The sequence below is a fragment of the Myotis nattereri genome (assembly GCF_964212035.1).
Source record: "Myotis nattereri genome assembly, chromosome: 9".
Lineage (NCBI taxonomy): Eukaryota > Metazoa > Chordata > Mammalia > Chiroptera > Vespertilionidae > Myotis > Myotis nattereri.
Window position 1 is genome coordinate 16,745,306 of NC_138084.1, and position 20,991 is coordinate 16,766,296.

Genomic DNA, 20,991 nt, shown 5'->3' on the forward strand with positions numbered 1-20,991 from the left:
TTACAGAATCAATAATCCTGAATTCTCAGATAATTTTGTTCAGAATAGACATTCCAAAACAGTCTACCTCTAGACCCACTAATTCTACAAAGAATAAATTGGTAGAATCATTTATTGTTCAGTAACAGCAAACCTGTACATTTCCTTAGATTATTTTTCATATTCATGTTCCTGACCTAAAATTGAAAAATCCCTCAACCAAGGACATTTGCTCTTAAGTGATAGGCTACTGAACCTGGTATATTGCAAACAACTATATATATATATGAAGCAAAACCTTAGAGCCAACATCAGGTAGGTAGAGAGTTAGTAAATGAAGCCTTCAAAGAATGAGAAAAAAGAAATGCACAGTGGGCTGGGGTATTTACTAGTATTAACCACTAGAGCAGTGGTTTTCAACCTTCCTAATGCCGCGACCCTTTAATACAGTTCCTCATGTTGTGGTGACCCCCAAGCATAAAATTATTTTCGTTGCTATTCATAACTGTAATTTTGCTACTGTTATGAATCGTCATGTAAGTATCTGATATGCAGGATGTATTTTCATGGTTACAAATTGAACATAATTAAAGCATAGTGATTAATCACAAAAACAATATGTAATTATATATGTGTTTTCTGATGGTCTTAGGCGACCCCTGTGAAAGGGGCGTTCGACCCCCAAAGGGGTCGCAACTCACAGGTTGAGAACAGCTGCACTAGAGGCTCAGTGCGTGAAATTCCAGCACGGGTGTGGTCCCTAGGCCTGGCCTGCAATTGAACCGTGAACATCTGGCATGGAAGGGCAGGTCCCAGCTGACCTCTGGGCCCTGGGCAGCACCTTCCCCCCCACCCCCCACCTGCACCCACCTTGGCCTGGCACCACCTGCTCACCTGCTCCACCATCCCGCCATGGTCCCACTATCAGGGCCAGCAGCACCTCCACTGCCGCCTGCTGCCAGTGCTGCATTGCCGACACCAGCCATGTTCTGTGCCACCCCCTGGTGGTCAGCACACATCATAGCAAGCAGTTGAATTCTCAGTCTCCCGGTCAAACGACCACCCGAGGGGACAATTGCATATTAGGCTTTTATTATATAGGATAGGCAAAGAAGCAGCCTTCCTGGTTCATGTCTGTTCAAGTAATGAGGTTTCTGGAATCTACAAAAATAGATAAGACCCCCGCTCAGACCCCAAACAACCCATGATTAGCCCTTGAGCTAAAACAAAGCTCAGAGTACACCCACTTTTCTTATACCCTGGGTTCATTCTGAACTGCTTCTCTTAGTGACATCTGATTTTCACTACTTCACCTCTGGGGGTTTACTTGGCCTTTCACCCTGTTCCTGAGTTTAGCAACCTTCTTGATTCCTTTCGGACTCAGCATTTGACTCCAGAAATGAAATAATTTCTCCACCATTTCCTTCTGTCTAGACAACATGAAATTGTCATAAATGACACCTAAAGTACAATTAGTAGTGAAACTGCAATTTCCACTCTCCTCCCCCATTCCCCAAAGAATCAATCATATCCCAAAAGAATCACACATTAACAGCCTCCAGCATGTCAATCAATACCACCCAGAAGATTAACTCTGTGGAGCCTGGATGCCATTTAATTCCCAGCATGCTAAATATTTATTCATTTCCCCCCTCTACTATAATTAGGAAGTAAATTAACTTCTTTTCACTAGCACTAAAATGGTTACAATCTCAGAGATCTGGATGCCTGCTGAATGGATACCTGTGTAAAAAGTCCTTATAGCCCTAACCAGTTTTGCCCAGTGGTTAAAGTGTCAGCCTGTGGACTGAAGGGTTGCAGGTTCAATTTCCGATCAAGGGCACATACTTGGGATGCAGGTTCCATCCCAGGCCCTGGTTGGGGCAAATGCAGGAGATAACCAATCAATGTCTCTTTCTCACATTGATGTTTCTCTCCCCCCCCCCCCACCTTCCTCCCTCCCTCACTCCCACACTCTCTAAAGAGCAATGGAAAAATATCCTCAGGTAAGGATCATTAAAAAGTCTGCTGGAGAGGCTGCATGAAGAAAGGAAGCCCTGAGACATTAAAAGGGAAAAAGGCTTCGTTGTCCCAATTGAACCTCCAAATAACTCTAACTCCAGACAGACCCAAGCAAGACCAACAGAAATTCCCAACTGAGCCCAATCTACCCAAAGAACAATGAAAGATAATAAACTGTTTTTTTAAGTCACTAAGTTTTGTTGTGTGGTTTGTTATACATCAACAGATAAAGGAAATGGTTCCTGTTCTTGTAGAACTTTCAAGCTGGTCACAACAGCGAAACTAAGTCCATGAAGTTAGCTTACAAGCCTAAAGTAATCACAGCTGTACTCAAAGGAACCTTGGCCACCAAAGCAAAACATCAAACAAGACATTTGGAAACAGACCTTTAATAATAAAACTCAGTGCAAACTTGCTCACAGTGTCTGTCCAAAGCATGAGATCTTGGTATTGGTCAAGAGGGTCAATGTGAATTTAGAAAGACTTGCTACTCTTTCCTCTCTATCCCAATCAGGCTCTCCATCTTTCTGAAACACTTCTGCCTTGTATGCAGAAGGTAGTCCTAGAATCTGGGAAATTAAAGTATTTGTGCTCCCTTCCTTATCAAGATGCAGGACCAGTTTTTCTGCACAAATCACTACAAAGGAGTGCAGGAAAAATGAAGATAATATCCCATTCCCTTGGTATAGATCAAACTACTTTCGTATTACTCTACTTTCTAAAATAGAACCTTAGTGTGTCTGCAGTAAGTGACTAATGGAAGTAATCTGTACCAGCCCTACCTCAATAGCCATTTGTTATCCTCTCTTTACAAGGCACCTCACATTCTTTTGTACTTGGTTTACTCCAATTTTAAATGGTGAGATTTCAGCTACCCCATGGAGACTGACATCCAAAAAATGATACTAACAGACAAGAAAGAAAATAACCTGCAGGGAATATGTCACGGCAAAATAAGAGATTTTCTGTCTTGGTTTTATTAATTTTTTTTTTTTTTGAGCAAAGTAATAATGAAAAAAGAGCATGCATTTCTTGACCACCTAAACCAGTGGTTCTCAACCTTGGCTGTACATGAGAATCACCTGGGAATCTTTTTAAAATCCTGATTTCTGGGCCTCATCCTCCGGAAATTCTGTTTCTTTGTTACTAATGTTGTGGCCCCACCCCATAACAAAGAAACAGAATTTCCGGAGGATGAGGCCCAGAAATCAGGATTTTAAAAAGATACCCTCCCAGGTGATTCTAATGTGCAGCCAAGGTTGAGAAACACTGACCTAAACTTATAAAAGCAGCTGTTTAACTCAGCGGTTGCCAACCAGTGGTCCGTGGACCACTGGTGGCCCACGAGGTCTGAAACGTTGGCAACCGCTGGTTTAACTTATTTAATCCTCACACACACTTTTTAAAAAATCCTCACCCAAGTATATATTTACTGACTTTACGGGGGAGAGGGGGAGGAATGAAGGAGAGGGAGAAAGAGAATCACAGAAGTGAGAAACACTGATCGGCTGTGCCCCCTCAACTTCCCCATATGCACCCAGACCAGGGATTGAACCCACAACCCAGGTGTATGCCCCAACTGGGAATCGAACCTGCAACCCTTTTGGTACATGAGATGATGCTCCAACCAACTGAGCAACTGGGACAGTCCAAATACACAATTTTACAATTGAGGAAGTTGAGGTTTAGAGAGGCTACTTAACCTGCCCAAGGTTACACAACAGAGCCAGATGAATGAATAAAGAAAATGTGGTATAGCCCTAACTGGTTTGGCTCAGTGGCTAGAGCATCTGCCTGCGGACTGAAGGGTCCCGGGTTCGATTTCAGTCAAGGGCACATACCTAGGTTGCAGGCTTGGTACATGTGGGAGGCAACCAATCTATGTGTCTCTCTCACATCGATGTTTCTCTCTCTGTCTCTGTCTCTGTCTCTCCCTCTCCCTTCCACTCTCAAAAAAAAGAAAATCCTGCCCTAACCGGTTTGGCTCAGTGGATAGAGCGTCGGTCTGCGGACTGGGGGGTCCCGGGTTCGACTCTGTTCAAGGGCATGTACCTTGGTTGCGGGCACATCCCCAGAAGGGGGTATTTAGGAGGCAGCTGATTGATGTTTCTCTCTCATCAATGTTTCTAACTCTCTATCTCTCTCCCTTCCTCTCTGTAAAAAATCAATAAAATATATTTTTTAAAAAAGAAAATCCTGTCATATGATACAACATAGATGAGCTTTGAGAACATTATACTAAATGAAATAAGCCATCACACAAAGACATAGGTACAATTCTACTTATATGAAGTATTTAAAGTAATCAAACTCATCCTATATAATAAAAGGCTAATATGCAAATTGACCAAACAGCAGAATGATGGGTCACTATGATGTGCACTGACCACCAGGGGGCAGACGCTCAATGCAGGAGCTGCCCCCTGGTGGTCAGTGTGCTCCCCCTGTGGAAGTGCTGCTCAGCCAGAAGCTGGGCTCACAGTTGGCAAGGGCAGCAGTGGTGGTGGGAGCCTCTCTCGCCTCTGCAGCAGCGCTAAGGACCCCTCAGGGTCCCGGACTGAGAGAGGGCGCAGGCCGGGCTGAAGGACACCACCCCTCAGTGCACAAATGTCGTGCACCGGGCCTCTAGTAGAAAAAGAAAATAGAATGGTGGTTGCCAGGGGACAGGGGCAGGAAAAATGAATTGTTCAATGAATACAGTGTTTCACTAATGCAAAAAGCAAAAGTTCCAGAGATCTGTTATACAACTATATGCGTATACTTAATAATACTGTACATTTAAAAATTGTTAAGAGGGTAAATTTGTTTTGTTTTTAAATCACAATTAAAAAAAATAATGTAGTCCATGGGCCTGCCTTATGCATGTGCAGATGTCGGGCAAGCCATTGGAATGGGGCTAGGCACGCACCATGCCCATTAACATGGCCCCAGCAAGTAGAAAAGATAGTAAAGCCCTTACAATCAAAACACCATTCATTACAAAAAAGAGGCTGGAATCATTTGTGACAAAGTTTAAGTTAAACTCAGCAAGGAATGTTTTAATCTTCCCAATGCATGCAGTACTGATCTAAGGACTTCACACTGGGAAGAAGCAATTCAAGAAACAAAGCGTAGTGTAGCCAATAGGAAATTGGCTGAAGAATGTTATTTTCTGTGGAAATCTACACACTTACAGAATATGACTCTAGGAGAAGATGTCAACGTCATGCTCACTGAACTTCAAAAGGAGGTCTGCCTTTTATTATTACCAAACTAGAGGCCCGGTGCACGAAATTTGTACACTGGGGGGGGGGGGGAGGTTGTCCCTCAGCCCAGCCTGCACCCTCTCCAATCTGGGACATCCCTCTCACAATCTGGGACTGCTGGCTCTCAACCACTCGCCTGCCTGCCTGCCTGATTGCCAGCATGATCACCCCCTAACCTCTCCCCTGCCGGCCCGATCGCCCCCAACTGCTCCCCCCTGCCTGCCCGGTCCCCCACAACTGCCCTCCCCTGCTGGCCTGGTCCCCTCCCAACTGCCCTCCCCTGCTGGCCCGGTCACCCCTAACTGCCCTCCCCTGCTGGCCTAATTGCCCACAACTGCCCTCCCCTGCCAGCCATCTTGTGACTGTTAGTGCCACCATTTTTGAGGGTGTGGCAGTCAATTAGCATAGTCCCTCTTTATTAGATAGGATGGAGACAGACAGACCCAGAGGGAGAAGATAGAAGTTTGTGCCTCAGTCCTGTTTTGATGATAGTATTGTAGGTGGAGAACAGAAAGAAGAGAAACCAGCCCTTCCATATTTTATTACTGCTGTGATCTCCTTGGAGTACAGCCTAGGACTGTGTGATGGTTGGCGATACACAAGAAACTGATATAGAAGGAGGCCTCAATGCAGGGCTGAAAGCAACAGTCTGGACAAATAAAGATGGAATAGTGCCACTGAAGTCATTGCCCATGCCACATGATGTGGTTTCTTCTGAGCTACAGTTATCTGATCTCTTACAAAATACAGACTGCAAAGTCAGTACATCAGCTTAAAGCAATTAAAAGGGCAGGGTTATGTACTTTACAGGATCTGAACTAAGAAAAGTTAAGGCATTCTATATACTATGACCCAGTTCTAAGAATAATTTCACTTATGATGTAATAGCCAACAAACAATTGACTGGTATTTATATCTGGAAATCTAGAATAAATGAATATGTTAATTTTAGTAGTGTGATTGAGAAAACTTGAAGAAATATACTATTTGTTATTAAAAATATGTCATCTGTAACTTTAAGTTTTTAAAAATTAGTTTTATTCATCTTTTAGCATCTTGAATCCAAGAAGATACCAAGCAGGATCATTTATTCATGGGTGCACAAATACAGGTTTTATGAACTAGCTTAAAAATAAGATTAATTTTTAAAAATCGACATTTTAAAACATATGTAATAGAAGTTTACTAGAGCAACTGGATCTGGTTAATATGAAATATGTACTATGTCACATGCAAATCAAGGCATTTCATAGTGATATTATTTTGTATGTTTTTGAAAATATACATACCATTTTTTGCCTACTTTAAATGTATACTTTCTTTCATGAATTTAATTTTTCTGCATTATCTTTTGGGGGGAGGGCTCCAGTTTTCCAATGGTGTAAACATGACAAATTCCTCCAATTAAAAAAAAAAATGTTAAAATCAGCATGTCGTGCTCCTTTCCATGACATTACCACATCTCTCCAGAGTGAGCTTGTAGTGTCCTGTTAGTCTTTCCCTCTTATGGAAGCATTTTTACTATCTTTTCCCAAGCACACAATGGAGTTGAGGGGACTAGACTGCCTTGCTGAAGATAAGCCACAAAAAGTTATTTTCCTTTTGTAGAGACATCAGAGTGGAATTGTCTTGGTACAGCCTAACCAGGCACCTCTACCCCTACCTCCATCTATGCCAGCCGTAGGCAAACTACGGCCCACAGGCCGGATCCGGCCCGTTTGAAATGAATAAAACTAAAAAAAAAAAAAGACCGTACCCTTTTATGTAATGATGTTTACTTTGAATTTATATTAGTTCACACAAACACTCCATCCATGCTTTTGTCCCGGCCCTCCGGTCCAGTTTAAGAACCCATTGTGGCCCTCGAGTGAAAAAGTTTGCCCACCCCTGATCTATACTCTGACTGAATAGTTTCACCCATATAATGAAAGCTAACAGAAAATTACATTTTGCTATGAACCAGTTTCAGGGTGCCATTTAAATATTTGACTGGCTCTTCTTGATGTTACCATCTGCCATAAATCTCCTGTTCTTCAGATTTGGGGAAATATATTATTGTTCCACAAATTTCTATAGCCAATTCAGAGTTCACTTTGAGCTTACTAATTAATTACTCCATTGCAAAGAATCTTGTGATTAGAAAAATTTCTCTAGATAGTCACATGATTTCATCAATTTTAGAGTAAAATATTTAATTAAGGAAACAAGAAATAATCACTTGGGTTGTTTTTTGGTGGGTTTTTTTAACTTTTGAATAAAAAACTATCAAAGTAAAATAATAGACTCTGTTAGGATCTGTATGACTTTTTCAAGTATCCTATTATTCTGTTACTTAGATTCTAGGTTATGCCTCTCCATGAACCTATTTCTTTAGCCAATTATTTCCTGACTACTACCAGGAACAGAATTTTCTGCCATTGTACAAAAGCCCTGTTGTTTACTTCTCCTGATTTTTAACAATGTGACTGTGCTATTGACTGTCCCAAGGTTGCTATAAAGCTAAATATTTGTGAACAGAGTATGTTTATGTGTAGTTCCAGGTATGGTACATATGTGACCTCAATTATATTTTAGCTACTTAAATTGTTAAGCTGGAGGATCTTGATAGGAAAATAATTATGTGCACAATTTCTCTAATACAGCGGTTCTCAACCTGTGGGTCGCGACCCCTTTGGCGGTCGAACAACCCTTTCACAGGGGTCGCCTAAGACCATCCTGCATATCAGATATTTACATTATGATTCATAACAGTAGCAACATGACAGTTATGAAGTAGCAACGAAAATAATTTTATGGTTGGGTCACAACATGAGGAACTGTATTTAAAGGGCTAGAAGGTTGAGAACCAGTGCTAACAGATGACCTGTGATACTGAGGCTTTGTCCTTTAAGCTAACCCAGATAGATGAAGGCAGCATCACATCATTACCCTAACTGGAAAAGGCTCATCACTCGTAGATCACAGTGGCAGATCTCAACAAGATAGTTCCCAGGATGTTAAGTGAGCAGTTCTTCAACAAAAGCGACCTGGGGAATGGGAAATTAAATAATTGCATTTCTCTGTCTTCACAGTTGTATTCTGTCCAGTGCAGTAATGCAGTATTACTTTCCATCTACACCTGTCCTCAGGAAGGACTTTGTGGTTTTCTACCTTCTGAATGGAATGTTACAGACAATATTGAGAAATCTTGGAATAGACCTATGGTTTTATTAATGTTTTTGCTTTAGAACAATATTCCTTAAAATGAAAAGGGAAAAACAAAAGGAAAAAAAACATGCAAATGGGTTTTACGTGCCATCAGAACAAAGAAAAGAAAGGATATAAGCTATTTTGCTAGGCGAAATGATCCAAGGTGATAGCAGGGAGATAGAGGAAAACTGAGAAATGTATGTGAGCATGTGTAGGAGAGGAAAAAATAAAAGAGACAAAACGTTTGACACTCAAACACTCTGATGCAGCAAAGAAAAGGGGCACATGCTATTAACAAACTGCAATTCTCTTTCTATAACAAGGCCATACTCTCAGTCTTTTATTCCTTTATCATTACAATTTCCTACTCCTGCTCTAAATTGTCTTTTCATTTTCTAGCAGGTGGCACTGAAATCAAGCATCCTTTTCACTGGAACCCACCCTTTTGTCCAAGACACTCTGCTCACAGGGAGATATTCTCCAATATTTTATTTCACTTAGTTCATCATTAAAGGATGGTTGCTTTCGCCCTGATCGGTTTGGCTCAGTGGATAGAGCGTCAGCCTGCGGACTGAGGGGTCCTGGGTTCGATTCCGGTCAAGGGCATGTACCTTGGTTGCAGGCACATCCCCAGTGGGAGGTGTGCAGGAGGCAGCTGATCGATGTTTCAAACTCTCTATCCCTCTCTCTTCCTCTCTGTAAAAAATCAATAAAATATATTAAAAAAAAAAAAAAAAGATGGTTGCTTTCAGGCTGCATAACCTGACATAACAGCGATCTGCTCACTAAAGTGCACCCCAGCCAGCAAAAAGCTTGGCACCTCCACTTTCCCTCTTTGGAAACAGAGGAGGAGTTTATTAATTATTGCTATTAAAAAGTCAGGCAGCTTCTCAGTTGAGGGGGCTTTCAGCATGTCAGCCTCCAGCAGCAGGACAGCCCCTTGTGGATGAATTAGGCAGGATGCAATGGGTACAGGAGAGGGTATTGCAATGTCTAGTGCCTCCCCCTGGTGGAGCCAAATGATAGGGCACTCAGGACATACTTGCTTACACATAAACATCAACACATTTTGCTTGAACTAATGGAATGGTGGTAACCAACACAAAATTGGAATTAAGTAGGAAACATAAATGTGTAAAGTCAGCCCCGTGCAGACTAAGTTACAAAGAAAGCCCAGGCCTTGAATAAAGGGATAACTACTCAACTCCTGCCTATTGTTATTTCAGGGAGTGCAAGCCAGATCCTTCCATATTTTCCAACAGAATCCAGAAATCTGTATTTATGTGGGGAAAAACTATTTATGAAGCCAAACAAACATACCTGAAGGTTGTTTTGCACTCTCTGGGCTAACGTAACAGGCCCACACACCAAAGCCAAATTTGTGCACATGGAAATGTTTTCAGGAATACTACTCCCAAGAAGAATGTACTGGATTCTCCCTCTACCCATAAAGATATAACAAGCCCAAGAGGATGAAGGGAAGCTACCTGCACAGCTCTACCAGGCTGGGACTAATTATAATAAGCAAAATATATTATGCAAACGAAACTCCATACACCTGATGTTACTGTCTTAGCAAAACCTCCAACGCACCCTTTAGAGCACTACTCTGAATAAATGCAGTAGAGGGCGATCTGAAGGGGAAAAATGATTACATGAGAAACTACTCCCATGTATTTGCAGCACACATATGGATCCCACTGTTGTCCCTGTAGCACTCCAACACTCTGCGCTGACAGAAGCGATTAAATCTTTTCCAGTTCTCAGTGCATATACAGAGCACACAGCCTGTTCTACACCATTTTGTCTCAGAGAGAGAGAGATGATGGGGGATAATTTACATCAGCCTAACTGGCACTAATTTGACCTGCAGTGGGAGAAGGGCCGCCTGTCAAGCATACTGCCCTGGAGGACCTAGAGGTGCGCATCTTCCCCAGCTTGCAAACAATTCCCAAGACAAACAGTATAGGAAACAAGAAAATCTTTATGCACTTACTAGTATGCCTGCTCTTAACCATCAAAATAGTCTTTAAAGAGCCAATACTTTGGCTCAGTGGATAGAGCATACGCCTGCGGGCCAAAGGGCCCTGGGTTCGATTTCAGCCAAGGGCACACCGTACTTTGGTTGCAGGCTCCTCCCTGGCCTGAGCCCTGGTTAGAGTGCATGCAGGAGGAAACTAATCTATGTGTTTCTCTCACATCAATGTTTTTCTCTGTCTCTCCCTCTCTCTCCCACTCTCTCTCAAAGATCAATGGAAAAATATTCTTAGGTGAGGCCAATACTTAGAACACCTTGTCCAAAATAGAGGGAGAGGAGCCCCCTACCTAGTTCTTCTGGGCCCTCATTATCATACCTTCACTTACTATTGCACCTAACTCTCTTCCAAATCACGTTCACCTAAAGCAGGGATTGGTAAACCACTGCCTGTCAGCCAGATCTGGCCTGCTGCCTGTTTTTGCACTGCACAAAAACTAAGAATGGTTTTTACATTTTTAAATAGCTAAAAAATAAAAAAATAAAAAGTAGACTATTTCATGACATGTGAAAATTGTATGAAAATAGCATGTGTCCATAAATAAAGTATTGTTGGAACACAGCCACACTCATTCATTTATATATTGTCTATGGCTGCTTTCATGCTACAATGGCAAAGCTCAATACTGCAACAGAGACTGTATAGCCTACAAAGCCTAAAATATTTACTATCTTGTCTTTCACAGGAAAACTTTGCCAACCCTTAGAGAGGATATACATAGGGATTACACAGAGTTCACAGAGGCTCAGGTTGAGCAGATGAGCAGATGATTCCTCTCTATTCCACCCTATCCTCACTCTCCTATTGCCAAAGAGAGAAACGAGTTTTCTAAATACTCCTAAAGACAAATAAATCAAATATCTAACTGTTACTGCCTTAGAGTGGGGGAAGAGATATCTGGATTCTCCCAATTATTTAACAAGACTCAGACGACTATATGTGGCCCAGAGTCGGTAATCAGAGAATGCCATACCTGGAACCAACTTATTATGTCTCCCTCATATGAGGCTGTTGAGAAGAAAAATACACAAACACCTCCAGGTGGCAGATATTCAGAATTACTAAAACATAAGTAAGTCCTTCTCAATCTTGTACAGCACAGTCTTGAAAAACCCAGTGCTAGAGTTTATTGCTGAGAACCTTAAAATCTTATGGGAGAAGAAAAAAAAACAAAACCCACAGCATTAGGAATCCCAAATCTATGAAATTGTAAATACCTATAAAATTATGTTCACATCTTAAATGAATTAGAATGAATACTATACAATTAACCTTCATTTATCATTAACAATGTTCATACTCTTTGGTCCCATCAACTGTGCTTCTGAAAGTTCATCCTCTTTAGAAACACCTGCACAAGTACACAAGGTACTGCAGCATTGTTTGTGAAAGCAAAAAACAGAAACAACCCAGATCCTACCAACAGAGAATGTGTAATTATGGTGCATCCAATTGTGGGAACACAATGCCATTGTTAAAAGAATATAACAGATCTATATAGATCAACATGGAAAAATGTCCAGACAGTAACTGAAATGTGTAAATAAATGATGGACAGAAGATTTAGTATGATAGATCCCATTTTTTACAAATAAAGGAAAAAATTCTGGAATCAACACAAATTGTTAACAGTGGTTAACACTGTTAAGGACATTCACTTTATATATCACACATTTCTGTAATGTTTGGATTCGTGAATTTGTATTAATTTTGTAAGTAGAAAAAACAGGCACCTCAAATTTTCCATTTATAACCCCTTGCTCACTGTAAATGTTTCAGCCTCTTCCTTCTGCACAGTTTCAGTAACATGCCATCATGGTTGGGAGGTAGCAGGGCTTTGTTTCAAATATGCTATTAAGAGGCTTTGTTTTATTTTTTTTATTTAGCAACTCTTCATTTCATATTTAAGGCCTATCTATCTCTAACATACTCATTGACTCTCACTTTCTGGTTTTCACCACAATCTCAAGACACAAATTAATTTTAAAAATATATGGCCCTAACTGGTTTGGCTCAGTGGATAGAGCGTTGGCCTGCGGACTCAAGGGTCCCGGGTTTGATTCCGGTCAAGGGCGTGTGCCTTGGTTGCGGGCACATACCCAGTGGGGAGTGTGCGGGAGGCAGCTGATCGATGTTTTTCTCTCATCGATGTTTCTAACTCTCTATCCCTCTCCCTTCCTCTCTGTAAAAAATCAATAAAATGCCGAGGCTGGTTTGGCTCGGTGGATGGAGCGTCGGCCTGCGGACTGGGGGGTCCTGGGTTCGATTCCGGTCAGGGGCATGTGCCTGGGCTGCGGGCACATCCCCAGTGGGAGATGTGCAGGAGACGGTTGATCGATGTTTCTCTCCCATTGATGTTTCTGACTCTCTCTCTCCCTTCCTCTCGGTAAAAAAATCAATAAAATATATTAATATATATATATATATATATATGAAAAAGCCCTAGCCAGTTTGCCTCAGTGGATAGAGCATCAGCCTGCAGACTGAAGGGTTCCGGGTTCGATTCCGGTCAATGGCACATGCCCAAATTGTGGGCTCGATCCCCAGTAGGGGGCGTGCAAGAAGCAACCAATCAGTGATTCTCTCTCATCATTGATGTTTCTATCTCTCTCTCCCTCTCCCTTCCTCTCTGAAATCAATAAAAATATATTTTAAAAATATATATGTGAAAAAAATAAAACTGTGACGTTCGCCTAACCCTAATTTACCCCATTTAGCAAAGCCTCTTCTATCTATTCTCAATCAGCAGCCACAGTGATCCTTTTAAAATATTAGATCATGCTACTCCACTTCCAATGGCTTCCCAAAGCACTCAGAAAAAGAGGTAAAATGTAAAAATATAAGGCTGTTGAGAAGATTTTTACTTGCTTTTTTTGTAAAATCTCTTAAATGGCTTAGAAGACCCTGCATAATTTGATCTTCATTACCTCTCTAACGTCATCTCTTCCATTCCTTCGTTGCTGTGTTCCAGCCAGTCTCAGGGATTTTGCATGTGTTTTTCCTCTCTGTCTAGAATGCTCTTTCCCCCGATATCAACAGTTTACTTCCTTGCTTACTTGATTGAGTTCTCTACTCCAGTGTCAGCTTATCAAGACTTCCTCTGAGGAGCCCCCCTTTTTATTGATCCTCACTAGAAGATATTTTTTCCATTGAAATTTTTTTAGGGAGGGTGGGAAGGAGGGAGGAAAAGTGAGAGATACATCAATTGTTTGACTCCTGCACGTGCCCTGACCAGGGCCAAGCAGAACCTGCAACTCAGGTACATGCCCTTGACCAGGAATCGAACCCATGATATTTGTTCCATGGGCTAACACTCTAACCACTGAGCACACCAGCCAGGGCTGATGACCCTTTTTATTTATTTACTAGAGGCCCGATGCACAAAATTCGTGCAACAGTAGGCCTTCCTTCCCCCAGCTGCTGGCACCGGCTTCCCCCTGGCACCCGGGACCCGGGCTTCCCTTGCAGCCCCAGCTTCATCTGGAAGGTCGTCTGAAAGGAAATCCAGTCTAATTGGCATATTATGCTTTTATTATAGATTTTTTAAATATTTTTTAATTGATTTTAGAGAGGGATAGGGATAGGGATAGGGATAGGAACATCAATGATGTGAGAGAATCATTGATTGGCTGCCTCCTGCAAGCCCCTTACTGGGGATTGAGCCCGCAACCCGGGCAAATGCCCTTAACCAGAATCAAACCTAGGACCCTTCAGTCCACAGGTCGACGCTCTATCCACTGAGCCAAACCAGCTAGGGCTGATGACCCTTCTTAATACTACAAACTTTCACTCCAGCACTGCCTACATTTAAAAATATTTTTCTGAAAAACAAATATATATACGTGTGTGTATATATATATATATATATATATTTTACCACTTGGCAGCCTAGATATTTTATTTTTTATCTTTCTCCTAGTAGAATGAGAGATTTATAGCTGTGCTTAAATCATATCTGGTACACAATAGGTGCTTAGTAAATATTTCTGTTAAATAAATATGAATAAACAAATTGATCAATCAGAGTAACTTTTTCACTAGCCCAATTCCCAAGATTGTAAGAGCCATGTTTACAGGAGGGGCAGCCCTTCTTCATACACCTCAGCTTCCTCCTCTAAGGCCTGGGTTTACATTCCCCCGAGCTTCCCTTACCTCTCTTAAAACTAACTGCTTAAATTCCACCATCAGCTTTGTCTTCTGTTTGATTTCTCAATACTTCGTTCTCTCTTTTCACTGCAGGAACAAGTCATGATTTATCCATACCACAAAGGATTCTTCCCTATTCTTTGTCCTCTAATACCAAACTTCTGAGTAAGAACTCAAAAGTTAGGAAGGGTTTATTGTAACTTGAATACCAAAGACAGTAATTCTAATTTTTTACGGGCATAATTAGAGGAAAAGCAAAACTCTCTCTTAATATAAGAATTCTGCCCCTCACCCCTGTCAAAAAATAAAACCCAAATCATCTCAAAACTCAAAAAGATTTATTCTAATAAATCATGGACCCCAAAACAAAAATAGATGAGCACCCACTTTTTCAAACCCAAAACACCCTACTTCTAAGCAAATTCAGTGAAAGCCTTCCACAGAAACTACAAGAAACATAATGCACCAATGGGAAATAGAACCTTCACACTTAATTTGGTTTATTCAAATCTAATTTGGACTTTATCAAGACTTTTCAAGACCAAGTATACCGTCATTGAGACTGCAGAGAGTCTTTAAGGAGAAAAGCACAACAGCAGCACTGATTAGCAGACATATCAGTATCACTGAAAGGTCAAGCCAAAGACCAACAAAATAGTCTCAAGAGGAAGCTGTATATGAGGCCGGTGAACTGAGTCGTCTGTCAGTGGGAGCCAATGTAAATGTGAAGGACAGATAACCAACCAAGTGCATAAGACTTATTACAGGCTTCAGGACAACCAATATACAAGTTAAAATATGGCACAACAGTGAAACAGAGAAGTAAGTTCTCAGTCTTCTGAGCTCAAGTTATAAAAGGTGTCTTCTATGTACTCTAGGCCAGAGGTCACCAACCAGTGGTCTGGGGACCAATGGTGGTCCATGAGGTCCGAAAGGTTGGCAACTACTGCTCTAGGCAATGCCACTCCATTTATTCAACACATACTTACTGAGCCAACAACTCTCTATAAGACTACAGGGATATATATATAATATAGTGAAGTTATTTTTTCTTTTTTACTTAAAAGGACAAAAAGGATTTACACTACATACTGGATCACAGGGGATGTCATTTCAAACCCATTTGTTCAATTCAACTACCATTTAATGAGCACCTACTACGTGCCAGGTATTGTTCTAGGTACAACAGGGATACAGACAGAGTCACTGCCTTCAGAGAGCTCACTGGCGGAAAGGGAAACAAATACTTTCTGCCACAGGTGCAATTTCATATCTAGTACACAAGCCAGCAAAGAAGAGGAAGTGATTATTTGGACAGTCAGGGAAGATTTCCCAAAGGAAAGGGTGACAGTTGTGCTAGATTTTGAATAAATTATGTATACTCCCCATCCAAAGAAATTGGGAGGGTTTTAGATAAATAAACCCTTTAAACCAGTTAAGCCAGTGGCACAGAAAAGTACTCAAGTTGGTCCTAGTCAGCTCGGCTCAGTGAATAGAGCATCGACCCTTGGACTGAAGGGTCCTGGGTTCCATTCTGGTCAAAGACATGTACCTTGGTTGCAGGCTCAATTCCTGGCCCTGGTCAGGGCTGTGTCTCTCCCTCTCCTTTCCACTCTCTCTAAAAACCAACGGGAAGCCCTTGCTGGTTTGGCTCAGTAGATAGAGCGCCAGCCTACCAACTGAAGGATCCCGGTTTCAATTCCAGTCAAGGGCACATTCCTGGGTTGCAAGCTCGATCCCCAGTGGAGGATGTGCAAGAGGCAGCTCATCAATGGTTCTCTCTCATCATTGATGTTTCTCTCTCTCTCTCTCCCCCTCTCCCTTCCTCTCTGAAATCAATAAAAACATATTTTTAAAAATAAAATAAAAACCAATGGGAAAATATCTTTGGGTGAGATTAACAACAACAAAAATATTCAAGTTGGATCCTACTCTGTATTATAATCAAGCTATGAAAACTGGTACCTTCCCCATTTCTAGATTCCTTTTGCCTCTGTGAACCTACAACTAGCCCTGCAGACATATCCATTTATTTCTATCAATGATGTTTCTGCTAAAAGTTCCCTGGAGCATCCCCATGTGAGCTGAAGGATCAAACAAGTGAGTGGGCCTATGAAGCTTCAAGAGGCTTCAGATTGCTCCAAATTCCAAAGCAATTCCCTTACAAAAGTCTAAAACAAACAAACAAAAAGCACCCTTAGAAATCTAATGAGGGCTTCCAACTCTAACCTTCGATGTTTTAGGCCAAATTTTATGCTATAACCAATGTCCTCCCCAATCTTCATTGATCATAAGGGAAAAGTAAAAATCAAAGACAACAGTTCTCAGAACACACTCAATCCTACTAAATACTTCAGACCTAACGCCTTACCTATCTAGAAAAAGAATGAAAAAACAATTTATATGGGAAAGATTTAGTCCAATTTTGATCTTTCACTTGTTGGGATTTAATAGTGAACCTCCCTAACTGGGATCACTGACAAGCATGTCAACCTCACCGCTGGTAGGCCACATGCTTCGTAGGTCTATGCAACATAGACCATCTGGTACACTAAAATACACGCTGCTGCTTAATACTCTCACTATTTGTAACACTATTAATTCTATCAGAAGCACCAAGGATCAAAACATGCCTCTTTAGTCTCTCCCTCACTGCAAGGCCAAAGAAGAAACCCTCTCCCTTCAGTAGCCAGTGTACACCTTTTTTCCCCGCTTACCAGTCTAGACTAGTGGCAGCAGCAGCCCAACACTGACACCTGCTGGGGAAATACAAGCAAGGGCTTGTACTGTACTGTGATCATCAGCTCAAAAATGTCATGGCCCTTTAGAAGTAGAAGATGCCAATTAGCACCTGTTTGTCTTAGTGACTTATACTAGAATGTAGCCATTCAATTCATGAGGAAGTGATGGCCCTTCTTTAAAGGGTGTGCACTTATAAATTTTAAAATATGCCTCATTTTTTAGTAGAATGTCAGCATTCATGGTATACCTCATCCTCGCTCATCTAAAAGTGACTCCTTACATAATGTAACTTACTGTATTAATATACAATTTTACAATAACCATGCATTTGTTATATATTTTAAATTTTATAAAGCATATATGTAAAATTGTTTACAAGATGACAAAGGACTTCATTTTCTACAATATACATTTTTTAATGCTATAACTTTATTTAAACCACACACATAGTACTTTTTCTCTACAAAAATTTTTGGTAGATCCTTAATAGTTTCTGGATTTTATTTTATTTTATTTTTTATTTTTTTTTTAAATATATTTTTATTGATTTTTTACAGAGAGGAAGGGAGAGAGATAGAGAGTCAGAAACATCGATGAGAGAGAAACATCGATCAGCCGCCTCCTGCACATCCCCCACTGGGGATGTGCCGGCAACCCAGGTACATGCCTCTGACCGGAATCGAACCTGGGACCTTTCAGTCCGCAGGTCGACGCTCCATCCACTGAGCCAAACCGGGTTCGGCTATTTTATTTTTTAAATCCTCACCCGAGGATATGTTTTTATTGATTGTAGAGAGAGAAACATCTATCATTTGCCTCCTGCATATGCCCTACCTACAGATCAGGCCAGTGACCTAGGTATGTGCCCTGACTGGAAATCGAACCCACAACCTTTTGGGTGTACAGGATGACACTCCAACCAATTGAGCCATCCAGCCAGGGCAGTTTCTGGATTTTATTTACTTATTTAAATGGTTTTTTAATTGATTTTTTAGAGAGAGAGAGAGAAGGAGAGACAGACAGAAATACCCCTGAGAGGCAATCATCAATCAGCTACCTCCTGTACACCCACATGTGCCCTGACTAGGAATCAAATCGTTGACCTCTTGGTGCCTGGGACAATGCTTAACCAACTGAGTGACACGGGTTGGGCCAGCTTCTGAATTTTAAATTGGCTAACTTTATTAAGAAGTAATCATGCCCTGGCCAATTTGGTTCAGAGGATAGAGCACTAGCCTGTGGACTGAAGGGTCCCAGGTTCGGTTCCGGTCAAGGGCATTTACCTTGGTTGCGGGCACACATAGTACTTTTTCTATGTGTGCAGGAGGCAGCTGATGGATGTTTCTAACTCTCTATCCCTCTCCTTTCCTCTCTGTAAAAAATCAATAAAAAATATTTTTAAAAAAAGAAGTAATCATTAATATTTTAGTCACATGTGGCTAATTACATTTAAATTAAAGTTTAAAAATTTAAATGTAGATCCTCAGATAACATTAGCTGCATTTCAAACTTTTTGAATGCCTTCTGTATGTCAGGAACTGTGCTTGCTGCCTTCTCAGCTCTCCTGACAAAGAGGAAGAACAGGATCCACAGTTGGCTAGTGGCTACTGTCCTGAACAGCACAAATACAGAACATCTCATCATTGTAGAAAGTTTTCGTGAACAGCATTTCTTGCAGTGGTTCTCAACCTTCCTAATGCCGCGACCCTTTAATACAGTTCCTCACGTTGTGGTGACCCCCAATTTCATTGTTACAAATTGAACATAATTAAAGCATAGTGATTAATCACAAAAACAATATGTAATTATATATGTGTTTTCCAATGGTCTTAGGCAACCCCTGTGAAAGGGTCGCAACCCCCAGGTTGAGAACCACTGCAAGAAACACGTTGGATTACTTTCAGACAAATTATATAACATCTAGATGGGGGATTGGATAGGAGACAAAAATGAAAGGAGACTGGCCAAATATTAATGTTTTAAAATCATGTTTACTATACTTTTCATTTTTATATGTTTAAAGATTTTCATAATAAAAAAGTTAAAAGAAAGGAAAAATAAATAAAAAATGGCTTGCCTAAAGAGGAGATTGTCCCATTAGGAATACATCATGGAGGGCAGCTTGGAAAAATCTTCAGTCATCAAACCAGAGTTCAAATCCATACTCAGTGACCTATTATGGGACCTTTATCAAGACACTGGACTTCCCTGAGCCTCACTTTGTTCAACTGTTAAGATGGGAAATTTAATAGCTGCCTTGCACAAAGTTGCTGTGGGAAATAGAAATAATCCATGCAAAGCAAGAACATACTACCTAACACATAGTAGGCCCTCAGTAACTGATGTCTCTATTATCAAACAGCAGAGTTTACTTTAAACCATGTAGGTATTTCTCAGAATAACAATGAAGAGGTCCTGTTGGAAGAGGATGGACAAAGGCTGAGCAGAAGCCCACTACTGCTCTGGAAACAGACACTGGTAGGCTTTTAATGTAGTAAATCAGTGGTTCTCAACCTGTGGGTTGCGACCCCTTTGGGGGTCGAATGACCCTTTCACTGGGGTCGCCTAAGACCATCGGAAAACACATATATAATTACATATTGTTTTTGTGATTAATCACTATGCTTTCATTATGTTCAATTTGTAACAATGAAATTGGGGGTCACCACAACATGAGGAACTGTATTAAAGGGTCGCGGCATTAGGAAGGTTGAGAACTACTGCAGTAAATGAAGACAATCCTTTTGTGGCTACCTTTAATAAACTTTTTGAAAACCTTCTATATGTCAGGAACTGTGCTTGCTACCGTCTCAGCTCTCCTTACAAAGAGGATAAACAGAATCCAAGACTCGAGATGTAAGGTAAAATATTCCAAAGCCAGAATTTTGGAAATGTTAATCCAGAATTGGCCTCAATCACATGGGCATAGCAACAACCGCTATTTTTTTATCTTTTATGTCCAACCAAGTTCCCCTGTCCCCCTTAGGAACCACCTACTGTCTTGCATACATCATGCTCTTCCTCCCCTAGTATGGACTGTTGCCCTAAAATAAAAGTTCTCTCTCTCTCTCTAAATCCTACCCATCTTTCAAGACATGATTTTGTAATGCTTTCTTTGATTCTCCCTTTTTCTAAAATTATACTACATTTAATCTCAGAAACTTAAAATAAAGCATTCAGTTCCCTACATTTTTTATATACTTTCATGTAAATAAGGCTTGCCTCTACAATAACAATATATATTCCCAGTGGGCAAAAATCAGGTATTTGCTTCTTTTGGGATCCCCATAATGCCTAGCACAGTTTTGGAAAAACTGTAACCATTCAACAAGTCCTTATTAACTGGGTAACTCTCTAAAGCATCCTCCTAAAATAACAAGTACATTATGTGCACAATCCATATTCCTTCCCTTGCTAGAACCTTATGTCAGAGAAATTTCAGTGGCTTAAACAGAGGATATAATGCAGAACAACATGCTGCTTGGATCCAAAAGGCAGAGTCTGGGAGTTGGTGATTACACTAGATTTGACCTTTACAGAATTGCAGAAAGAAGACCCTAATAAATCAAGATAGATGCACACACAGCCACACCTTGAACATGTGGTGGGCTATTTACTATACCCACTCAGTT

The 20,991-nt window shown here is 40.9% G+C and overlaps 1 protein-coding gene and 1 pseudogene across 3 annotated transcripts in view; one reads left to right on the forward strand and one right to left on the reverse strand.

The window, feature by feature from the left end:
* Positions 1-20,991, reverse strand: part of AMBRA1 (autophagy and beclin 1 regulator 1) — a gene marked incomplete at its 5' end in the record, with an annotated part of 138,303 nt that overhangs the window by 110,686 nt on the left and 6,626 nt on the right. The gene's annotated exons all lie outside the window — the stretch shown is intronic.
* LOC308524664 (N-acylneuraminate-9-phosphatase-like) lies at positions 4,864-6,022 on the forward strand (annotated as a pseudogene). The gene is made up of 2 exons: positions 4,864-5,251; positions 5,673-6,022. The product of its transcript is annotated as an N-acylneuraminate-9-phosphatase-like (transcript).